We start from the raw sequence: 11,662 nt of genomic DNA, 5'->3' as shown, positions 1-11,662 counted from the left end.
TTCGGCGGGCCGCCTGCCCAGTTCTCGCCGGGACTCAGTCGTTCACTACAGTCCTCAATTAAAACTCAAACTATACAGGAGATAATCCATCCAATCACGTGAATAAGTACTACAAGCCTTCCTTCGCCACGAGCCCTATGGAGGGGAATAAAATATTTTTGGGGTGAGCTAGAAGCTCAGTGAGTAACCAGTCAAATCAGGAATCAAATCAGTTTCATAATAGTTCATTTCAATGATGTCATGAATCAGTAATCAAATGTATGTTTATTGCTCTCGTGAGCCTGTGAAATCATGGTACTTAGACGGCCAACGCTCAAGTTGATCAGTTAACAATAAACAGTGAAACAGGAATAGGGAGCCATTTGCTCCAGGTTAATAGTAAACCGTGGTGGAGACGTTGGTTCTAAGCTCAAGACTTCCCAAGAACTCATTTAAGCCAAATCATGTCATGAACTCACATGCAAGCACACATGATATGCAATCGAGTAAATAATGCAAGAAACAATTCGTAAGTAGCTTTGGAAACAGTTTCGGGTCACTCACCTCCATGGCTTAGGAACCATCCATCATATATCATTGTCTTGCCCAAATCCAAGCCCTTCAACTCAAACTCAAAGCAATCAAATGCTTTCAAAGATCGGACAGCATATCCCCTTAATTTCCTTACATTTCCATCCTACAAGCAACACCATTTTATCTCAAATCAACCACATACACATCATAGACTATCAAAATATACCTTTCGGTACAATATCCATAACTGAAGCTACACTTATCGGATTGAAATGAATCTTATGGCATTTCAAAGTCAAGACATAACCCTACATTTCTTATGAAGACCTCCAAAGCCAAATCATACATTTTCAGGGTCAAAAAAGGAAGTTTCCACGAAAACAGAAATCTGGGCGCGAAATAGGGTTCATGGGCAGTCAAGGGTATATCAGTCATTTCACATGTTACAGTGCTCGGATTGAGCTAAAATTTTGCATGAAATAGTTAACACCATTTGCTACAACTTTCATGTTTTAACTTAAGTCTGATTCAGCCTCTAACATGCCCAAATAAATCCGGCCAGAACAGGGCAAATGTAAACCCTAAACCAGGAATTTCCGCACAAAACTGAAATTTTTTGCAAATAACCTCAATTAACGTACAAGAGAGCTATTTATCACCATTTAGAACCATCAATTCAAGGCTAACCATATCCATCATAGGAAAACAGAAAAATCCAAAAAAAAAAATAGAAATTTAACTAACTTCACTTTAATCCAAGAAATCTTCCATAAAATCACCTCTTAAGCCAACACAAGTCACTAATAAACCATTGTTAAGAACAAAGAATGGATTGCTAGACATGATACCTTGAAATCTCAAGAAAGGTGATGGTTTAGAGTTCTTCTTCCCAAATTAGCTCCACAAACACCTTGAAATCTCCTTAGTAAACAACTTTTATGGAGTAATTTGCAATTCTATCGGTTAGAACTCAAGATTGGAGTGAAAGATGAAGATTTTTCTCTCTCTCTTGCTCTCAAAGTTTCTGCCATAAGAAAGAGAAAATGGCTTGGTTTTTGGTCAAATTTTGGTTTTAGTAAAGTTGAGCTAAGATGGTCAAAAGTCCAACTTGAATCACAAAGTGACACTTGTCACCTCTTTAATGCATAGCTATCCTTTTATCTCTCCAACACCCATCCATTGGGGTAACCTCTAATTATCTCTTAACACCTAGTATATTAATCCCGGTATACAAAACATAACCTAATTGGTCGAATTTATCGAACTTAACGCCACTAGCGGGTCCCACGTCCAATATACACTCTTTATTTCTCATGAACTAATTTATACTAGAAAAATGATTGGAAAACTATATTCATTTATAAAGGTCTCTGGAAAATTTTGATAATAAAATAAAGAAAGAAAAATGCGCACGGAAAAATAAATAAATAAATAAAGAAAATTTCCCTTTTCTTTTCTTTCGGGCGTCACAGACTCCCCCCCTTAAAAGAATGTCGTCCTCGACATTCCAACTCATGCTAATCAAGTCAAGATATCCCTCAAAAGTCAAACAAGCATTTCCAAGCAAGCACGAAGAGTTACTCTAATCCCACTTGTCAGATTTTCATTCCTACTAGAAATCACTGATATGTCAAACCAGACCCACAGTCTGGCATCCTAAACTTTAAGCCTAGGATACACTACAGAGATCTGAAGCCTAAGCTCTGATACCACCTGTGATAGCCCCACCTCACCCTAAGGCGAACCAAAGGGTTCGGCGGGCCGCCTGCCCAGTTCTCGCCGGGACTCAGTCGTTCACTACAGTCCTCAATTAAAACTCAAACTATACAGGAGATAATCCATCCAGTCACGTGAATAAGTACTACAAGCCTTCCTTCGCCACGAGCCCTATGGAGGGGAATAAAATATTTTTGGGGTGAGCTAGAAGCTCAGTGAGTAACCAGTCAAATCAGGAATCAAATCAGTTTCATAATAGTTCATTTCAATGATGTCATGAATCAGTAATCAAATGTATGTTTATTGCTCTCGTGAGCCTGTGAAATCATGGTACTTAGACGGCCAACGCTCAAGTTGATCAGTTAACAATAAACAGTGAAACAGGAATAGGGAGCCATTTGCTCCAGGTTAATAGTAAACCGTGGTGGAGACGTTGGTTCTAAGCTCAAGACTTCCCAAGAACTCATTTAAGCCAAATCATGTCATGAACTCACATGCAAGCACACATGATATGCAATCGAGTAAATAATGCAAGAAACAATTCATAAGTAGCTTTGGAAACAGTTTCGGGTCACTCACCTCCACGGCTTAGGAACCATCCATCATATATCATTGTCTTGCCCAAATCCAAGCCTTCAACTCAAACTCAAAGCAATCAAATGCTTTCAAAGATCGGACAGCATATCCCCTTAATTTCCTTACTTTTCCATCCTACAAGCAACACCATTTCATCTCAAATCAACCACATACACATCATAGACTATCAAATACACCTTTCGGTACAATATCCATAACTGAAGCTACACTTATCGGATTGAAATGAATCTTATGACGTTTCAAAGCCAAGACATAATCCTACATTTCTTATGAAGACCTCCAAAGCCAAATCATGCATTTTCATGGTCAAAAAAGGAAGTTTCCACGAAAACAGAAATCTGGGCGCGAAATAGGGTTCATGGGCAGTCAAGGGTATATCAGTCATTTCACATGCTACAGTGCTCGGATTGAGCTGAAATTTCGCATGAAATAGTTAACACCATTTGCTAAAACTTTCATGTTTTAACTTAAGTCTGATTCAGCCTCTAACATGCCCAAATAAATCCGGCCAGAACAGGGCAAATGTAAACCCTAAACCAGGAATTTCCGCACAAAACTGAAATTTTTCGCAAATAACCGCAATTAACGTACAAGAGAGCTATTTATCACCATTTAGAACCATCAATTCAAGGCTAACCATATCCATCATAGGAAAACAGAAAAATCCCAAAAAAAAAATAGAAATTTAACTAACTTCACTTTAATCCAAGAAATCTTCCATAAAATCACCTCTTAAGCCAACACAAGTCACTAGTAAACCATTGTTAAGAACAAAGAATGGATTGCTAGACATGATACCTTGAAATCTCAAGAAAGGTGATGGTTTAGAGTTCTTCTTCCCAAATTAGCTCCACAAACACCTTGAAATCTCCTTAGTAAACAACTTTTATGGAGTAATTTGCAATTCTATCGGTTAGAACTCAAGATTGGAGTAAGAAATTGTAGTGAAAGATGAAGATTTTTCTCTCTCTCTTGCTCTCAAAGTTTCTGCCATAAGAAGGAGAAAATGGCTTGATTTTTGGTCAAATTTTGGTTTTAGTAAAGTTGAGCTAAGATGGTCAAAAGTCCAACTTGAATCACAAAGTGACACTTGTCACCTCTTTAATGCATAGCTATCCTTTTATCTCTCCAACACCCATCCATTGGGGTAACCTCTAATTATCTCTTAACACCTAGTATATTAATCCCGGTATACAAAACATAACCTAATTGGTCGAATTTATCGAACTTAACGCCACTAGCGGGTCCCACGTCCAATATACACTCTTTATTTCTCATGAACTAATTTATACTAGAAAAATGATTGGAAAACTATATTCATTTATAAAGGTCTCTGGAAAATTTTGATAATAAAATAAAGAAAGAAAAATGCGCACGGAAAAATAAATAAATAAATAAAGAAAATTTCCCTTTTCTTTTCTTTCGGGCGTCACAGACTCCCCCCCTTAAAAGAATGTCGTCCTCGACATTCCAACTCATGCTAATCAAGTCAAGATATCCCTCAAAAGTCAAACAAGCATTTCCAAGCAAGCACGAAGAGTTACTCTAATCCCACTTGTCAGATTTTCATTCCTACTAGAAATCACTGATATGTCAAACCAGACCCACAGTCTGGCATCCTAAACTTTAAGCCTAGGATACACTACAGAGATCTGAAGCCTAAGCTCCGATACCACCTGTGATAGCCCCACCTCACCCTAAGGCGAACCAAAGGGTTCGGCGGGCCGCCTGCCCAGTTCTCGCCGGGACTCAGTCGTTCACTACAGTCCTCAATTAAAACTCAAACTATACAGGAGATAATCCATCCAGTCACGTGAATAAGTACTACAAGCCTTCCTTCGCCACGAGCCCTATGGAGGGGAATAAAATATTTTTGGGGTGAGCTAGAAGCTCAGTGAGTAACCAGTCAAATCAGGAATCAAATCAGTTTCATAATAGTTCATTTCAATGATGTCATGAATCAGTAATCAAATGTATGTTTATTGCTCTCGTGAGCCAGTGAAATCATGGTACTTAGACGGCCAACGCTCAAGTTGATCAGTTAACAATAAACAGTGAAACAGGAATAGGGAGCCATTTGCTCCAGGTTAATAGTAAACCGTGGTGGAGACGTTGGTTCTAAGCTCAAGACTTCCCAAGAACTCATTTAAGCCAAATCATGTCATGAACTCACATGCAAGCACACATGATATGCAATCGAGTAAATAATGCAAGAAACAATTCATAAGTAGCTTTGGAAACAGTTTCGGGTCACTCACCTCCACGGCTTAGGAACCATCCATCATATATCATTGTCTTGCCCAAATCCAAGCCTTCAACTCAAACTCAAAGCAATCAAATGCTTTCAAAGATCGGACAGCATATCCCCTTAATTTCCTTACTTTTCCATCCTACAAGCAACACCATTTCATCTCAAATCAACCACATACACATCATAGACTATCAAATACACCTTTCGGTACAATATCCATAACTGAAGCTACACTTATCGGATTGAAATGAATCTTATGACGTTTCAAAGCCAAGACATAATCCTACATTTCTTATGAAGACCTCCAAAGCCAAATCATGCATTTTCATGGTCAAAAAAGGAAGTTTCCACGAAAACAGAAATCTGGGCGCGAAATAGGGTTCATGGGCAGTCAAGGGTATATCAGTCATTTCACATGCTACAGTGCTCGGATTGAGCTGAAATTTCGCATGAAATAGTTAACACCATTTGCTAAAACTTTCATGTTTTAACTTAAGTCTGATTCAGCCTCTAACATGCCCAAATAAATCCGGCCAGAACAGGGCAAATGTAAACCCTAAACCAGGAATTTCCGCACAAAACTGAAATTTTTCGCAAATAACCGCAATTAACGTACAAGAGAGCTATTTATCACCATTTAGAACCATCAATTCAAGGCTAACCATATCCATCATAGGAAAACAGAAAAATCCCAAAAAAAAAATAGAAATTTAACTAACTTCACTTTAATCCAAGAAATCTTCCATAAAATCACCTCTTAAGCCGACACAAGTCACTAGTAAACCATTGTTAAGAACAAAGAATGGATTGCTAGACATGATACCTTGAAATCTCAAGAAAGGTGATGGTTTAGAGTTCTTCTTCCCAAATTAGCTCCACAAACACCTTGAAATCTCCTTAGTAAACAACTTTTATGGAGTAATTTGCAATTCTATCGGTTAGAACTCAAGATTGGAGTAAGAAATTGTAGTGAAAGATGAAGATTTTTCTCTCTCTCTTGCTCTCAAAGTTTCTGCCATAAGAAGGAGAAAATGGCTTGATTTTTGGTCAAATTTTGGTTTTAGTAAAGTTGAGCTAAGATGGTCAAAAGTCCAACTTGAATCACAAAGTGACACTTGTCACCTCTTTAATGCATAGCTATCCTTTTATCTCTCCAACACCCATCCATTGGGGTAACCTCTAATTATCTCTTAACACCTAGTATATTAATCCCGGTATACAAAACATAACCTAATTGGTCGAATTTATCGAACTTAACGCCACTAGCGGGTCCCACGTCCAATATACACTCTTTATTTCTCATGAACTAATTTATACTAGAAAAATGATTGGAAAACTATATTCATTTATAAAGGTCTCTGGAAAATTTTGATAATAAAATAAAGAAAGAAAAATGCGCACGGAAAAATAAATAAATAAATAAAGAAAATTTCCCTTTTCTTTTCTTTCGGGCGTCACAGACTCCCCCCCTTAAAAGAATGTCGTCCTCGACATTCCAACTCATGCTAATCAAGTCAAGATATCCCTCAAAAGTCAAACAAGCATTTCCAAGCAAGCACGAAGAGTTACTCTAATCCCACTTGTCAGATTTTCATTCCTACTAGAAATCACTGATATGTCAAACCAGACCCACAGTCTGGCATCCTAAACTTTAAGCCTAGGATACACTACAGAGATCTGAAGCCTAAGCTCCGATACCACCTGTGATAGCCCCACCTCACCCTAAGGCGAACCAAAGGGTTCGGCGGGCCGCCTGCCCAGTTCTCGCCGGGACTCAGTCGTTCACTACAGTCCTCAATTAAAACTCAAACTATACAGGAGATAATCCATCCAGTCACGTGAATAAGTACTACAAGCCTTCCTTCGCCACGAGCCCTATGGAGGGGAATAAAATATTTTTGGGGTGAGCTAGAAGCTCAGTGAGTAACCAGTCAAATCAGGAATCAAATCAGTTTCATAATAGTTCATTTCAATGATGTCATGAATCAGTAATCAAATGTATGTTTATTGCTCTCGTGAGCCAGTGAAATCATGGTACTTAGACGGCCAACGCTCAAGTTGATCAGTTAACAATAAACAGTGAAACAGGAATAGGGAGCCATTTGCTCCAGGTTAATAGTAAACCGTGGTGGAGACGTTGGTTCTAAGCTCAAGACTTCCCAAGAACTCATTTAAGCCAAATCATGTCATGAACTCACATGCAAGCACACATGATATGCAATCGAGTAAATAATGCAAGAAACAATTCATAAGTAGCTTTGGAAACAGTTTCGGGTCACTCACCTCCACGGCTTAGGAACCATCCATCATATATCATTGTCTTGCCCAAATCCAAGCCTTCAACTCAAACTCAAAGCAATCAAATGCTTTCAAAGATCGGACAGCATATCCCCTTAATTTCCTTACTTTTCCATCCTACAAGCAACACCATTTCATCTCAAATCAACCACATACACATCATAGACTATCAAATACACCTTTCGGTACAATATCCATAACTGAAGCTACACTTATCGGATTGAAATGAATCTTATGACGTTTCAAAGCCAAGACATAATCCTACATTTCTTATGAAGACCTCCAAAGCCAAATCATGCATTTTCATGGTCAAAAAAGGAAGTTTCCACGAAAACAGAAATCTGGGCGCGAAATAGGGTTCATGGGCAGTCAAGGGTATATCAGTCATTTCACATGCTACAGTGCTCGGATTGAGCTGAAATTTCGCATGAAATAGTTAACACCATTTGCTAAAACTTTCATGTTTTAACTTAAGTCTGATTCAGCCTCTAACATGCCCAAATAAATCCGGCCAGAACAGGGCAAATGTAAACCCTAAACCAGGAATTTCCGCACAAAACTGAAATTTTTCGCAAATAACCGCAATTAACGTACAAGAGAGCTATTTATCACCATTTAGAACCATCAATTCAAGGCTAACCATATCCATCATAGGAAAACAGAAAAATCCCAAAAAAAAAATAGAAATTTAACTAACTTCACTTTAATCCAAGAAATCTTCCATAAAATCACCTCTTAAGCCGACACAAGTCACTAGTAAACCATTGTTAAGAACAAAGAATGGATTGCTAGACATGATACCTTGAAATCTCAAGAAAGGTGATGGTTTAGAGTTCTTCTTCCCAAATTAGCTCCACAAACACCTTGAAATCTCCTTAGTAAACAACTTTTATGGAGTAATTTGCAATTCTATCGGTTAGAACTCAAGATTGGAGTAAGAAATTGTAGTGAAAGATGAAGATTTTTCTCTCTCTCTTGCTCTCAAAGTTTCTGCCATAAGAAGGAGAAAATGGCTTGATTTTTGGTCAAATTTTGGTTTTAGTAAAGTTGAGCTAAGATGGTCAAAAGTCCAACTTGAATCACAAAGTGACACTTGTCACCTCTTTAATGCATAGCTATCCTTTTATCTCTCCAACACCCATCCATTGGGGTAACCTCTAATTATCTCTTAACACCTAGTATATTAATCCCGGTATACAAAACATAACCTAATTGGTCGAATTTATCGAACTTAACGCCACTAGCGGGTCCCACGTCCAATATACACTCTTTATTTCTCATGAACTAATTTATACTAGAAAAATGATTGGAAAACTATATTCATTTATAAAGGTCTCTGGAAAATTTTGATAATAAAATAAAGAAAGAAAAATGCGCACGGAAAAATAAATAAATAAATAAAGAAAATTTCCCTTTTCTTTTCTTTCGGGCGTCACAGACTCCCCCCCTTAAAAGAATGTCGTCCTCGACATTCCAACTCATGCTAATCAAGTCAAGATATCCCTCAAAAGTCAAACAAGCATTTCCAAGCAAGCACGAAGAGTTACTCTAATCCCACTTGTCAGATTTTCATTCCTACTAGAAATCACTGATATGTCAAACCAGACCCACAGTCTGGCATCCTAAACTTTAAGCCTAGGATACACTACAGAGATCTGAAGCCTAAGCTCTGATACCACCTGTGATAGCCCCACCTCACCCTAAGGCGAACCAAAGGGTTCGGCGGGCCGCCTGCCCAGTTCTCGCCGGGACTCAGTCGTTCACTACAGTCCTCAATTAAAACTCAAACTATACAGGAGATAATCCATCCAGTCACGTGAATAAGTACTACAAGCCTTCCTTCGCCACGAGCCCTATGGAGGGGAATAAAATATTTTTGGGGTGAGCTAGAAGCTCAGTGAGTAACCAGTCAAATCAGGAATCAAATCAGTTTCATAATAGTTCATTTCAATGATGTCATGAATCAGTAATCAAATGTATGTTTATTGCTCTCGTGAGCCAGTGAAATCATGGTACTTAGACGGCCAACGCTCAAGTTGATCAGTTAACAATAAACAGTGAAACAGGAATAGGGAGCCATTTGCTCCAGGTTAATAGTAAACCGTGGTGGAGACGTTGGTTCTAAGCTCAAGACTTCCCAAGAACTCATTTAAGCCAAATCATGTCATGAACTCACATGCAAGCACACATGATATGCAATCGAGTAAATAATGCAAGAAACAATTCATAAGTAGCTTTGGAAACAGTTTCGGGTCACTCACCTCCACGGCTTAGGAACCATCCATCATATATCATTGTCTTGCCCAAATCCAAGCCTTCAACTCAAACTCAAAGCAATCAAATGCTTTCAAAGATCGGACAGCATATCCCCTTAATTTCCTTACTTTTCCATCCTACAAGCAACACCATTTCATCTCAAATCAACCACATACACATCATAGACTATCAAATACACCTTTCGGTACAATATCCATAACTGAAGCTACACTTATCGGATTGAAATGAATCTTATGACGTTTCAAAGCCAAGACATAATCCTACATTTCTTATGAAGACCTCCAAAGCCAAATCATGCATTTTCATGGTCAAAAAAGGAAGTTTCCACGAAAACAGAAATCTGGGCGCGAAATAGGGTTCATGGGCAGTCAAGGGTATATCAGTCATTTCACATGCTACAGTGCTCGGATTGAGCTGAAATTTCGCATGAAATAGTTAACACCATTTGCTAAAACTTTCATGTTTTAACTTAAGTCTGATTCAGCCTCTAACATGCCCAAATAAATCCGGCCAGAACAGGGCAAATGTAAACCCTAAACCAGGAATTTCCGCACAAAACTGAAATTTTTCGCAAATAACCGCAATTAACGTACAAGAGAGCTATTTATCACCATTTAGAACCATCAATTCAAGGCTAACCATATCCATCATAGGAAAACAGAAAAATCCCAAAAAAAAAATAGAAATTTAACTAACTTCACTTTAATCCAAGAAATCTTCCATAAAATCACCTCTTAAGCCGACACAAGTCACTAGTAAACCATTGTTAAGAACAAAGAATGGATTGCTAGACATGATACCTTGAAATCTCAAGAAAGGTGATGGTTTAGAGTTCTTCTTCCCAAATTAGCTCCACAAACACCTTGAAATCTCCTTAGTAAACAACTTTTATGGAGTAATTTGCAATTCTATCGGTTAGAACTCAAGATTGGAGTAAGAAATTGTAGTGAAAGATGAAGATTTTTCTCTCTCTCTTGCTCTCAAAGTTTCTGCCATAAGAAGGAGAAAATGGCTTGATTTTTGGTCAAATTTTGGTTTTAGTAAAGTTGAGCTAAGATGGTCAAAAGTCCAACTTGAATCACAAAGTGACACTTGTCACCTCTTTAATGCATAGCTATCCTTTTATCTCTCCAACACCCATCCATTGGGGTAACCTCTAATTATCTCTTAACACCTAGTATATTAATCCCGGTATACAAAACATAACCTAATTGGTCGAATTTATCGAACTTAACGCCACTAGCGGGTCCCACGTCCAATATACACTCTTTATTTCTCATGAACTAATTTATACTAGAAAAATGATTGGAAAACTATATTCATTTATAAAGGTCTCTGGAAAATTTTGATAATAAAATAAAGAAAGAAAAATGCGCACGGAAAAATAAATAAATAAATAAAGAAAATTTCCCTTTTCTTTTCTTTCGGGCGTCACAGACTCCCCCCCTTAAAAGAATGTCGTCCTCGACATTCCAACTCATGCTAATCAAGTCAAGATATCCCTCAAAAGTCAAACAAGCATTTCCAAGCAAGCACGAAGAGTTACTCTAATCCCACTTGTCAGATTTTCATTCCTACTAGAAATCACTGATATGTCAAACCAGACCCACAGTCTGGCATCCTAAACTTTAAGCCTAGGATACACTACAGAGATCTGAAGCCTAAGCTCTGATACCACCTGTGATAGCCCCACCTCACCCTAAGGCGAACCAAAGGGTTCGGCGGGCCGCCTGCCCAGTTCTCGCCGGGACTCAGTCGTTCACTACAGTCCTCAATTAAAACTCAAACTATACAGGAGATAATCCATCCAGTCACGTGAATAAGTACTACAAGCCTTCCTTCGCCACGAGCCCTATGGAGGGGAATAAAATATTTTTGGGGTGAGCTAGAAGCTCAGTGAGTAACCAGTCAAATCAGGAATCAAATCAGTTTCATAATAGTTCATTTCAATGATGTCATGAATCAGTAATCAAATGTATGTTTATTGCTCTCGTGAGCCAGTGAAATCAT

Source organism: Coffea arabica, chromosome 1e, assembly GCF_036785885.1.
Source record: "Coffea arabica cultivar ET-39 chromosome 1e, Coffea Arabica ET-39 HiFi, whole genome shotgun sequence".
In the NCBI taxonomy this organism is placed as follows: Eukaryota; Viridiplantae; Streptophyta; class Magnoliopsida; order Gentianales; family Rubiaceae; genus Coffea; species Coffea arabica.
Note: the sequence above shows the minus strand (reverse complement) of the source record.